An 11,258-nucleotide genomic window follows, 5' to 3' on the forward strand; every position below is an offset into this window, starting at 1 on the left:
CGGCGTGACCCGTACACATAGAGAGAAGACTTGATTTTGATCTTGGGATATGTTTGAATTTATAACATTTGTGGAACATTTTCAAGAATGTTTATTATATGAAAATTTTGGTTGTTGAAAAATGAAAATTTTGTTTAGAAAATCACGTCGTTACATGGAAGAGGTAAACCATTTAGATCTGTTTTCCTTATGATAATTTTAAATTATATATGATAGATCTAGCTTTGTAAGTCTTGGAATCAAAGCATGTATAATAGAGAAACCTAGATCCAAGCATTAGGGTTTGTATGAGCACATAGGAATGTTTCTTATGCATAAAACCTATCAGTGGTATCAGATCCATGATTGGTTTTAATTGTATGTGATGCTTAACTGTTTTGTTTGCTAAAAATCGAGTTTTTTTTCCTCTGCCCGACTCAACTCGGCGAGTTGGCCCTACTCGGCGAGTCCAGTTCTGACTCGGCGAGTTTGTGTGTCAGACAGAGGGTATTTCAAGATTTAGCTGCTGTTTTGACTTGGATTTGATGCCTAAATCATTTTTTGAAGTTTAAATACGAATTTTATCATAATTAAATGGTTATCCTTGCCAAAACAATAGATAATTTCAAATCTTTTGGATATTGGTTGTTTATATGATAAATATGGATTATTTAAAATTATTTGGTAATTATCTAATGACTAAAATGAGATTAGGTCAAATATAGATAATTATGAAATTAATTTTTTAATTTGAATTATTTATTATTTGATCCCTTGTGTTTTGAAAAGTTCAAAACTTGCCCTCAAGTTTCGAAATTTGAATTTTGTGATTAAAAGTTTAATTTTGAATAATTTAAATTTCAAACCCTTAGAATTTTACAAGTTTAAAATTCAACCCTATGCTATTATATATTATTAAAAGCTTAATTAATATATATATATATATATATATATATATATATATATATATATATATATATATATGTATGTATGTATGTATAACTTAAAATGCTAGTCTTACCGTTAGTAGGCCTCATTCACAAAGCCAGTCTATAAGGTGGGTATAAGGTTGCTGCCTATAAAATGGCTCTTAATGGGTGTACACTCACACCTACCGCTTGCTTGACTGGTGGAGGGTCGTTAGCTGAACGGGCAAGATAGGGCAACCCTCTCTCATTAAAAGTATAATGTAAGATACAAAGTAACTACATGTTTTACAAATTCCCAATCTTAGTTACTTTAGGGCAAAATGTGAAAATGATGCTAATCCATGGAATTGCACTTCGTACCCTTGTCAAATGTTGGTGGAGCGCGTGTGGTTAAACGACACATCAATTTGGGGATGACATTGGTAGCAAAGGGTGACTCGATGCTTGTCATAGATCAATGGAGCGTGTGTGGTTTACCGGCACATTGATTAGGTGATAGAGACATTGAATGCACCATGTTGATTCGCATGGTTATTCACAATTTGTGTGCGATCCTCGGCATCCCAGTCGCAAAATTGAAATGCATATCAAGATTTAAATATGCCATTGAAAGGTTCAATGAATCTCAAAGATCTAGGAGTTTTCGATACATTTAAAACCTAAATTGCATTTTCGTTTTTCATGGTGAGAATTAGTGAATCGTCATTCACTTACCTTCAAATTATTTACTTTTCGAGTACGACATCCCTTTCTAAGTTGTAAATAATGTTGTTGGATCCTAACCATAATTTCTCATTTCGGTGTTTAATTAGGGATTCATTTCTAATCAAACTTTGTTCCTTTCTTTTTCAGATGTCTGCAAACAACAACAACAACAACAACAACAATGCTTCTGGGTCATTCTCTTTGATAAACCTGTGTCAGAAAGTGACATTTGATGGGTCAAACTTCAACGAGTGGATGAGGTATATTCGCATGATCACATGCTACGAGGACAAAGAATATGTCCTTGATGAAAAGCTTGAAAAGATCATCCCAGATGTTGCTACTCTTGAAGAGCTGGCCGCCTTTGAGGCCCACGAGCGTTGTGCAACGAAAGTTCACCGCATCATGTTGGCCACCATGAACCTCGAACTCCAAAAGTCCTATGAGGACATGTATCCGTATGAAAGGCATCAGGATTTGCTGGACATGTATCACCAGAGCACAAGGCAAGAGCACTATGAGATCATTACTAACATGATCACCGCTAAGATGGGGAGTGGAGAATCCCTAATCTCTCATTTGCAGAAAATGCAGAGGTATTTTGATCGTATTCTCAAACTTAATGTTAAGTTTGATGAGGATTTGGCTATCGACATAATCCTCCACTCCTTGCACTCCTGCTACAACCAGATTAGGATGACCTACCACATGAACAAGGAGGAGGTCTCCTTGAGCAAGCTCCAAGGACTCTTGAGGACTACTGAGAGCAACCTCAAATACAAATCCATTGCACCGTCCCCTGCTGTAGCCGCTCCTGTGATGGCAATAGGTCAAGGAAAGGGTAAAAAGAGGAAGGCTCCATCTAAGAGCCACCAAAAGGGGAAGCCCCGAGACGGTTCGTCCTCAAGTGGGACCAAAGCCGGCCCTGCTAAACCCTCTTCCGATCCCAAAGAAGCAGAGTGCTTCTATTGCCACCAAAAGGGCCACTGGAAGCGAAGCTGCCCTCAATATCTGCAAGACATAAGAGATGGGAAGATTAAGCCCACCTTTGCAGGTATGTATTCTATTAAATCTAATAACTCATCATTTGCTACTTCATGGGTTCTTGATACAGGGTGTGGTTACCACATTTGTTCTGATATGCAGGGCCTAAAAAGAAGTAGGGAGGTGGAGCATGGAAAGATGAACCTGATTATGGGAAACAGTAGATCGTCGCCTATGACCAAAGTTGGTGTTTATTCTTTAGTGTTGAGCAATGGGTTAGGGATAGATTTAAACAATTGTTGTTATTCGCCAGATATGGCAAGAAACATTATTTCATTTCATGGGTTGTTTAGACAAGGTTTCAGATATTCTTTCGATAATAGTAATGGTTCAATTAATGTTTATTTGAATGGTGTCTTTTATTTCAATTCATTACCTTGTAATGGGATTTATGAATCTGTGATTGTTGTTGATAATTTAGGAAATAATGTTTTAAATATTGATTCGTCTACTAGTCTAGACAAAGCATGCTTGAGCCATTGTCGCCTTGCCATTGTGACAACCCGAAATTTCCATTTTGAACAAACCACATTAATCCAATAGAAGTTAGAACAGTTACAGTGAAATTCCAGACTTCGAGTATAAGTTTGGCAGTTTTTTCACGATTTACACTTAAGGAAATATCAGGAGAGTGGATGCACCAGGGTTTCGTGCAACACTGTTATTCCGATACTCAATGATATTAGAGTTCATTCCGGGAATAAAAATATTTTCTGCCAAAAATCCCATGACTATATATAGAAAACTGAACCATATTGGTTCATTAGTTACATTTCCATTTAGAGAAAAGTCGAAATTCTCTCTCACGGATCTACGGGTTTTTATCCCAAATCGTGAGTACTTTGATCTAGTTATATTATATAGCTTAGATTGTGTATTATAACATCAAAATCGGACCAAAACCCCAAGATTTGGGAGTTTACCGCCCAAGAACACTTGGAGAGTAAACTCCATTTTAAGGGCTAAAAGTGTCCCAAAGTCCCTCAAAGCCTTGGAACTCGAACTAGAACCCACCATTGCATGTTTAGGACACCAAAATCAAGGATGAAAAGTGAGTTCACGGCCAATGATGTTCCAGGGCCGTGAACTCCTTGTTTAGGTGTCAAAATGCCTTAAACACCATCCTTAAGCCAAGAGACAAATTAGGACAAGTACCCTAGTGTGTTTGGGGCAACCAAACACCACTAAAACACCAAGAAAAGTGTGTTCACGGCCCAAGATGCTCCAGGGTCGTAAACTCTAATAAATGGTGCCATAAATCCTCCTAAAGCCTTGGACAATTGCCTTAATGCATTCCTTGATAATATAGGGACTTGAAAGCACCATAAACCTTCCCCCAAAGGAGATTACGGCTGTAATCTCCATGGGATATGGTCCCAAGGCCGTAAACCCCTATAAAGGGGGCAAATGTCACCCAAACACTTGATTAAGCCTTGAAACAATTCACTAAACTAGTTGTATAAATGATAGGCTTCATTTAGAGACCTTGTTGAGAGTTTACGGCCAGGAGTTTACTCCCCTGGTCCGTAAACTCCAAAACATATGGTCATTTGACCATAAACTCCCATTAGAGGCATTGCACTCCTTTGTTGCAACCCATTTGCCTCCTAGCACTTTACCAAAAGTGTTTTCCTCGCATTAAAATGCTTATAGTTGTATAATTAGTGTTTTAATCACTAATTATTTATATACATATGTCTTCATATGTAATTAGGATCATTGTGTGTGTCTAAAGTCTTCACTTGACACCAAGCACTTGTCCGATCATTCCTTACGATAACATTTCGTTCAATTCCAATCACTTACTGCAGGTGAGTTCATACCCCTTAATCAATGTTTTAACTGTTTTTAAGTGTTTTATGGGGGGGATACAAGTAGAAACATGCTAGTTATTATATCAATCATTTGTGATTAATAAACAGCATTCAAATGATTGGCTACTCATTAGCCGTTTTACCAAACAGTTTCCTTCAAATGCTTTTCATAAACACTTTATGTGTTTAAAACTCCTTATTACACTGTACCTTTTACTCTGTATGTTTCATTTCAAACTTATTTACAATTGTGTTTCAAACAAATGTTTCTTTATACTAAACTGTTTTATCAAACCCATGCCTTCAAACCGTTTTATAGATTGACATCAAGTCGATCTTATCTTAAGATAATAATTATGTTCAAAGGTTTTACAAAACTTATTTATGCTTTTATATTATAAATTGCGTGCCTCTATATGTATAGTTATATAAGAAATGTTTAAAAGACGTAGGAAGGCTATCCACCCTATTTCCTTTTCGTGCTTGAGATGTGGTCTGGTGGGATATCGGGTACTCGTCCGAAGGTCGTTTAAATATTAGTTATATAACATATGTACATATATAGTCATAAATGCCCTTCCAGTTCATCCGATGCCCTTGGGTAGCAAGGGTATACATCCATGTCCATACGTACCAGTTAGATTACTAGTAAACTACCATAGGGGTGGTTTAGGAAGATACTAGAACGATTACTAGAACACAATATCATACTATGATTCAGTTCATTCATGAGTCAATACTTACTACTAGAAGAACATATACAACTATACTAGAGAAGAACATATACAACTATACTAGAGAAGAACATATACAACTATACTAGAGAAGAACATATACAACTATACTAGGAAGAGAACATATACAACGATACTAGAACAAGTAACATTACATTACATATACATGAATATGTTAACAATTGTGATCCACTGTATCGGAGCATGCCTTAAATGTCATGGCCCGAGTTGTAGCCAGAATTCTCTTGGAGGGAGAGCGTGAGTTTGCGTATAGATCTATAGTGGATTGACTATCCTACACCTTGCTGCTAGCTACAGCCGGACCTGCAGGTCTGCGAGTGCCAAACGTCATTCCGTTTTTACGACCATTCGAATGTCGTTGTTACCAGTCAATAGTATGGTGCAATTTATCACATGATACCTTAATATAAATCCGGTTTAAGGTAGTTAGTACAGCAGTATTTCCTATAATACAACACTACAGTACTACATTAATTTCCCCTTTTCATATATTAAGTGATCATTTCACTTAAACATTTAATGTAAAAACTATATTTTGATAATGATAGTTACACTTGGGAAAATTAAACACTTTTACAAGAAACGAACATTTAGAACAGTTAAGTCTTGGTAGAAGACTACATTGAGAACAATTAGGTCTTGGTAGAAGACACATTTATATAATAGTAGGAATCATAGGTATTTCTAGGGTTTTTCAAACGTTTACAACTGTTTTACAAACATTTTTATACTTATAGTTCATCTACATTTTTCCATACTTACAGTTCATATACAAACATTTTCTTACATACAACTTAAGACACTAAAATACTTATGATCTCACCTGCTTCAAAGCTGATACTCGCTTTCAAAATTACTTGTATCCTCAGGTTATCATAAACATTTACCGATGCAAGGATTAGGGAAGATGGAGCTCGTTCAAGACTCATCTTTCATTTTGATTTATGCTTTAGTGTTTATCTAAATTTGACAGAACACACTTTTATAATAATTATATTATTAACGCAATGGATGATGTTGTTGCTTGTTTACTACTTTACATTGTTGTGATACTGTACATGACGTCCTCCGCCCCAGAACGTTTCCTCCGTTCTTGGTTTTGGGGTGTGACAGCCATGTCAACAAGAAACACATAGCCCAACTCCAAAAGGATGGAGTGTTGGAGTCATTCGACCTTAGGGACGATGACACGTGTGAATCTTGTTTACTTGGGAAGATGACCAAGTCACCCTTTACTGGCACTTGTGAAAGGGGTGAGGGTTTATTGGATCTCATACACACCGATGTGTGTGGGCCCTTTAGATCCACCACAAGGGATGCTTGCCGCTTCTACGTGACTTTTACGGATGATCATAGCAGATATGGATATATCTACTCAATTAAGCAAAAGTCAGAAACCTTTGAAAAGTTCAAAGAGTTTAAGAATGAAGTAGAAAATTAGTTGGACAGGAAAATCAAGATGCTTTGGTCAGACCGAGGAGGAGAGTACCTATGTCTTAAGTTTCATGATTATCTAAAGGAATGCGGAATTGTCTCACAATTGACACCTCCGAGGACGCCACAATTAAATGGTGTGGCTGAGAGACGTAATCGGACCTTGTTGGACATGGTTCGTTCTATGATGAGTCGGACTTCGTTACCGATATCTTTCTGGGGGTATGCCTTAGAGACTGTCGTCCATATTCTTAACTTAGTTCCCACCAAGAAGGTTTCCAAGACTCCTCACGAAATATGGACATAGAAGGCTCCCTCGTTGGCATCTATTAAGGTTTGGGGTTGCGAGGCTTTTGTAAGACGAGAGACTCACAATAAGATCGAACCTCGTAGTGAGAAGTGTTATTTCATCGACTATCCGCAGAAGTCTTTTTACTATCTTTTCTATAGACCGAGTGACAATGTTCTCTTCGCGGCTAGAAGAGGAGTTTTCCGAGAAAGGGAATTGATAAGCCAAGAAGACAGTAGGAGGCAAATTGAACTTGAAGAGATTCAAGATCAAAGAGATGAAGGAACCTCTGACACTGGCACTCAACTTGAGGAGGAAACTCTTGTTGAACCTTTTTTATGAATCCTTACCTCTTCGACGTTCCACTAGGGCTAGTGTTCCACCCTAGTTTTATGGTTTTCATATTAATACTAAAGGGGATACATTTATTAGTGATAGTAAACTAGTAAATTTGGAGGAACCTAGCAGCTACAAGGAAGCCATGGCAGGCCCGGAGTCTGCGAAATGGAAAGAGGCGATGGACAGCGAGATTCAGTCCATACACGACAACCAAGTTTGGAATCCGGTTGATAATGTACCATGTCGTGAGACAGTCGGGTGCAAGTGGATCTTCAAGAAGAAGACGAACATGGATGGGAAAGTGCATACTTATAAGGCGCGATTGGTTGCGAAGGGCTTTACTCAAACTCCCGGAGTTGACTATGATGAGACTTTCTCGCCAGTTGCGAAGATAAAGTCTATTAGGTTAATGCTTGAAATAGCTGCGTTTCATGATTATGAAATATGGCAGATGGACGTGAAAACCGCTTTCCTTAATGGAATGTTGGCCGAAGATGTTTACATGAATCAGCAAGAGGTTTTTGTCAATGCGAAGCATCCAAATAGAGTATGCAAGCTAGAGAAATCCATTTATGGATTGAAACAAGCGTCTCGCAGATGGAATCTTTGTTTTGACGACAAGGTTAAAGAGTTTGGCTTTCTGCGAAGCGAAGATGAATCTTGTGTGTATGTCAAATCCAGTAGGAGTATAGTGAGCTTCCTCGTATTGTATGTCGATGACATACTGCTCATAGGAAACGACGTCCCAACCTTGCAGGTGGTCAAGTCCTGGCTTGGGAAATGTTTCGCTACGAAGGACCTCGGAGAGGCTGCTTATATTCTGGGAATAAGGATAGTAACAAACAGAGAAAAGAGACTGATAGGACTCAGTCAGGATACATACATGGACAAGGTACTAAAGCGTTTTAGTATGGAAAATTCCAAGAAAGGGGAGTTGCCAATCCAAAGCAATACCAAGTTGAGTAAGACTCAGAGCCCGAGTACAGAGGCAGAGATAGTTGATATGAGCCGAGTACCTTACGCTTCCGCAGTAGGCTCTATCATGTACGCTATGACTTGTACTCGCCCTGATGTGGCCTTCGCTTTGAGCATGGTTAGCAGATATTAGGGGAACCCTGGTAGAGCCCATTGGATTGCAGTTAAGAATATCCTTAAGTACCTGCGAAGGACTAAGGAATGGTTTCTAGTCCTCGGTGGGAGTGATGACTTAAGGGTACGAGGGTACAGTGACGCTAGTTTTCAGACGGATCGGCATAATTTCCGATCGCAGTCGGGCTGGGTATTTACCCTTAATGGAGGAGCAGTGACTTGGAAAAGTTCCAAGCAGGAGAGCGTAGCTGATTCAACGTGCGAATCAAAGTACATTACAGCGAGCGAAGCGTCAAATGAGACTATATGGTTGAAGAACTTCATTGGAGACCTTGGAGTTGTGCCATCCATAAACGAGCCGATGGAAATTTTTTGTGATAATGAAGGAGCGGTTGCCTTGACCAAGGAACCAAGAGATCATGGTAGATCTCGACATATCGAAATAAAATACCATTTTATCAGACATCGGGTAGAAGAAGGATTCCTCGTTGTGAAGAGGGTATCATTAGAGGAAAACCCAGCAGATCCCCTTACGAAGGGACTGAGTAGGGTCAAACACTTGCAGCACGCTAGGAGCATTGGGCCGAAGGATGATATAAGTTTGGATTAGATAGGAAACGTGTAATAGATAGTTTGTACTTGACATTTGATGAATAAATAAAATTGTGTTATTTATGAGTAAAGCTACTATCTTGTGTTGGTTATTTATCTATTGTTCCAATTTTGCATGTTTTGATTCCTGAATCATAGGATTATTCAAACAGTCCACAGTCGGTCATATTTTGGAAGTAGATATGAATGAAGACTATCGTGAATTGTTTGTAGATTGTCTAAAAGGTTTTGGGCATAGCAAAGGTTTGGTGCAAAGTTCATGAGTGCTTATGAATATGATTTGAGCATTGGAATAAACCCGAGTTTGCTGGTATCACTTCGTGGTGTTTTTCCTAAGTAATCGCAAAGCGATAATATCATATAGTCTTAAAACTTAGAGATATGATTGTTGTTTGCTGGTTGATTGTGCATTGAGGATGTGTAAACGCATCAGTACCTTGATGTTATAAAACACATTGTTGTGCATGATTCAATTAGTGAATAATAGATGCATATGAGTCGTAGTTGATTTGTTCGTTTTGTTCTATGAGAATGAAAGTGATATCTTGGCCACTTGATGATTTGATTTGACTAATGTGCCGGGCTCGGTCAGAATGAAGTTGATGTGTTCAACTAAATTCTATGTCAAATAATTCGGAAATCAAGGAACAAGTGCTGGATAATAAGCATTGTCAGCATGATATCCAGAACAGAGGATTATACGATCCCTTATCTAAAGGACAAGTTGATCAGAGTTGACAACAGAGTATAAGAGCTACGATTGCTAATCGGATTCTGAAGTCATATGTGAGATATAGTTACTAGACTTATCCAAGTAGGAGACTGTTGGATTAGTGTCTAAGCCCGTAACTATATTTGGTATGTACATGACCCGGTTGTGCATGGTCCTTTTGGGTTGCCTTCTCCAAAGCAACTTGACAAGGTGATTTAAGGGGAAAGAGAGAATATTATGGTTTATTAATATATTATAAGAATAATATATTAAAGGAGAAATCATATTTATTTGATTAGTATTAGTCATAAATTAATTTGGTGACTAAAAGAGACTAATTAAATAAAGGGGTATAAACTGTCAAATGCATGATAGTTGAGTTTTGGACTGGAGAACCTAATGGACTAAGGGGGAACGAAATTTTGATGGGGGATCCATCATATTTTCGTTCAAGGGCCCTAATCTAGAAGGTTCTATGGGCTACTTGGTGATTAAGCTGTCCATTAGGGTTTAGGCTGAAACCCTAGAAACTAGCAGTATAAATAAGACCCCTAGGCTATGGAAATCTCTCACTCTCTCTCATATTGCCTTCTTGCTTGTGGGGTTTGTGAACCATTAGAGGAGTTACAATTATGACTCTAAGCTCAAGATCAAGAAGATTACAAGGATTCAAGCTACTTGGAAGAGGTAAACCATTTAGATATGTTTTCCTTATGATAATTTTGAATTATATATGATAGATCTAGGTTTGTAAGTCTTGGAATCAAAGCATGTACAATAGAGAAACCTAGATCCAAGCATTAGGGTTTGTATGAGCACATAGGAATGTTTCTTATGCATAAAACCCATCAGAATGTACAATCATGGCGTCACCCTCCCGCGGTCATGAGAAGTACCTGAAAACACACATCACACACCACGGTAAGCACAAAGCTTAGTGAGTTCCCCAAAATACCACATACACAAATAATAAGCCTCTCATGGCTATAACTCGGCATGGACCCTCCAGTCTAATGCGTCTCGGTGTGGACCCTCCGGTCATGTGTCTTAGTGAGGACCCTCCGGTCTCACAGCTCGGTTTGGACCCTACGGTCCTGTCTTAGTGGAAACCCTCCAGTCCCACAACTTGGTTTGGACACTTAGGTCCTATCACAGTAAGCATAGAATATAGCTTATATATCATACAAACAAAATGCATAATATCATATAACTCAAGTAAGCACATAAGACCCTCCGGTCACACATATATACCACTCATGGTAAGTATAGTGAGAAGACTCACCTCATAAGAAATCGGATAACCTCGAACTCAAATCACCGATCTAGCCTCCGCCTATCACATACGATAATTATCTCTAATTAATATAGGCACTCAAAGAAGCTAGGCTAACGCTTCTACAAGCTCACAGAAGGGTAAAAGACCATTTTACCCCTCCACGGCCTTAATAGTCCTCAAATTGACCAAGCCCTAAAAGTCAATGGCAACGCGTACGCCGCACATACCAGACCTCTACGCTGGGCGTACTCCAATGCCATGCATGCATCAGGGATTCCTGA

This window comes from Lactuca serriola, chromosome 6 (assembly GCF_051521515.1).
Source record: "Lactuca serriola cultivar US96UC23 chromosome 6, Lser_US96UC23_V15, whole genome shotgun sequence".
Lineage (NCBI taxonomy): Eukaryota > Viridiplantae > Streptophyta > Magnoliopsida > Asterales > Asteraceae > Lactuca > Lactuca serriola.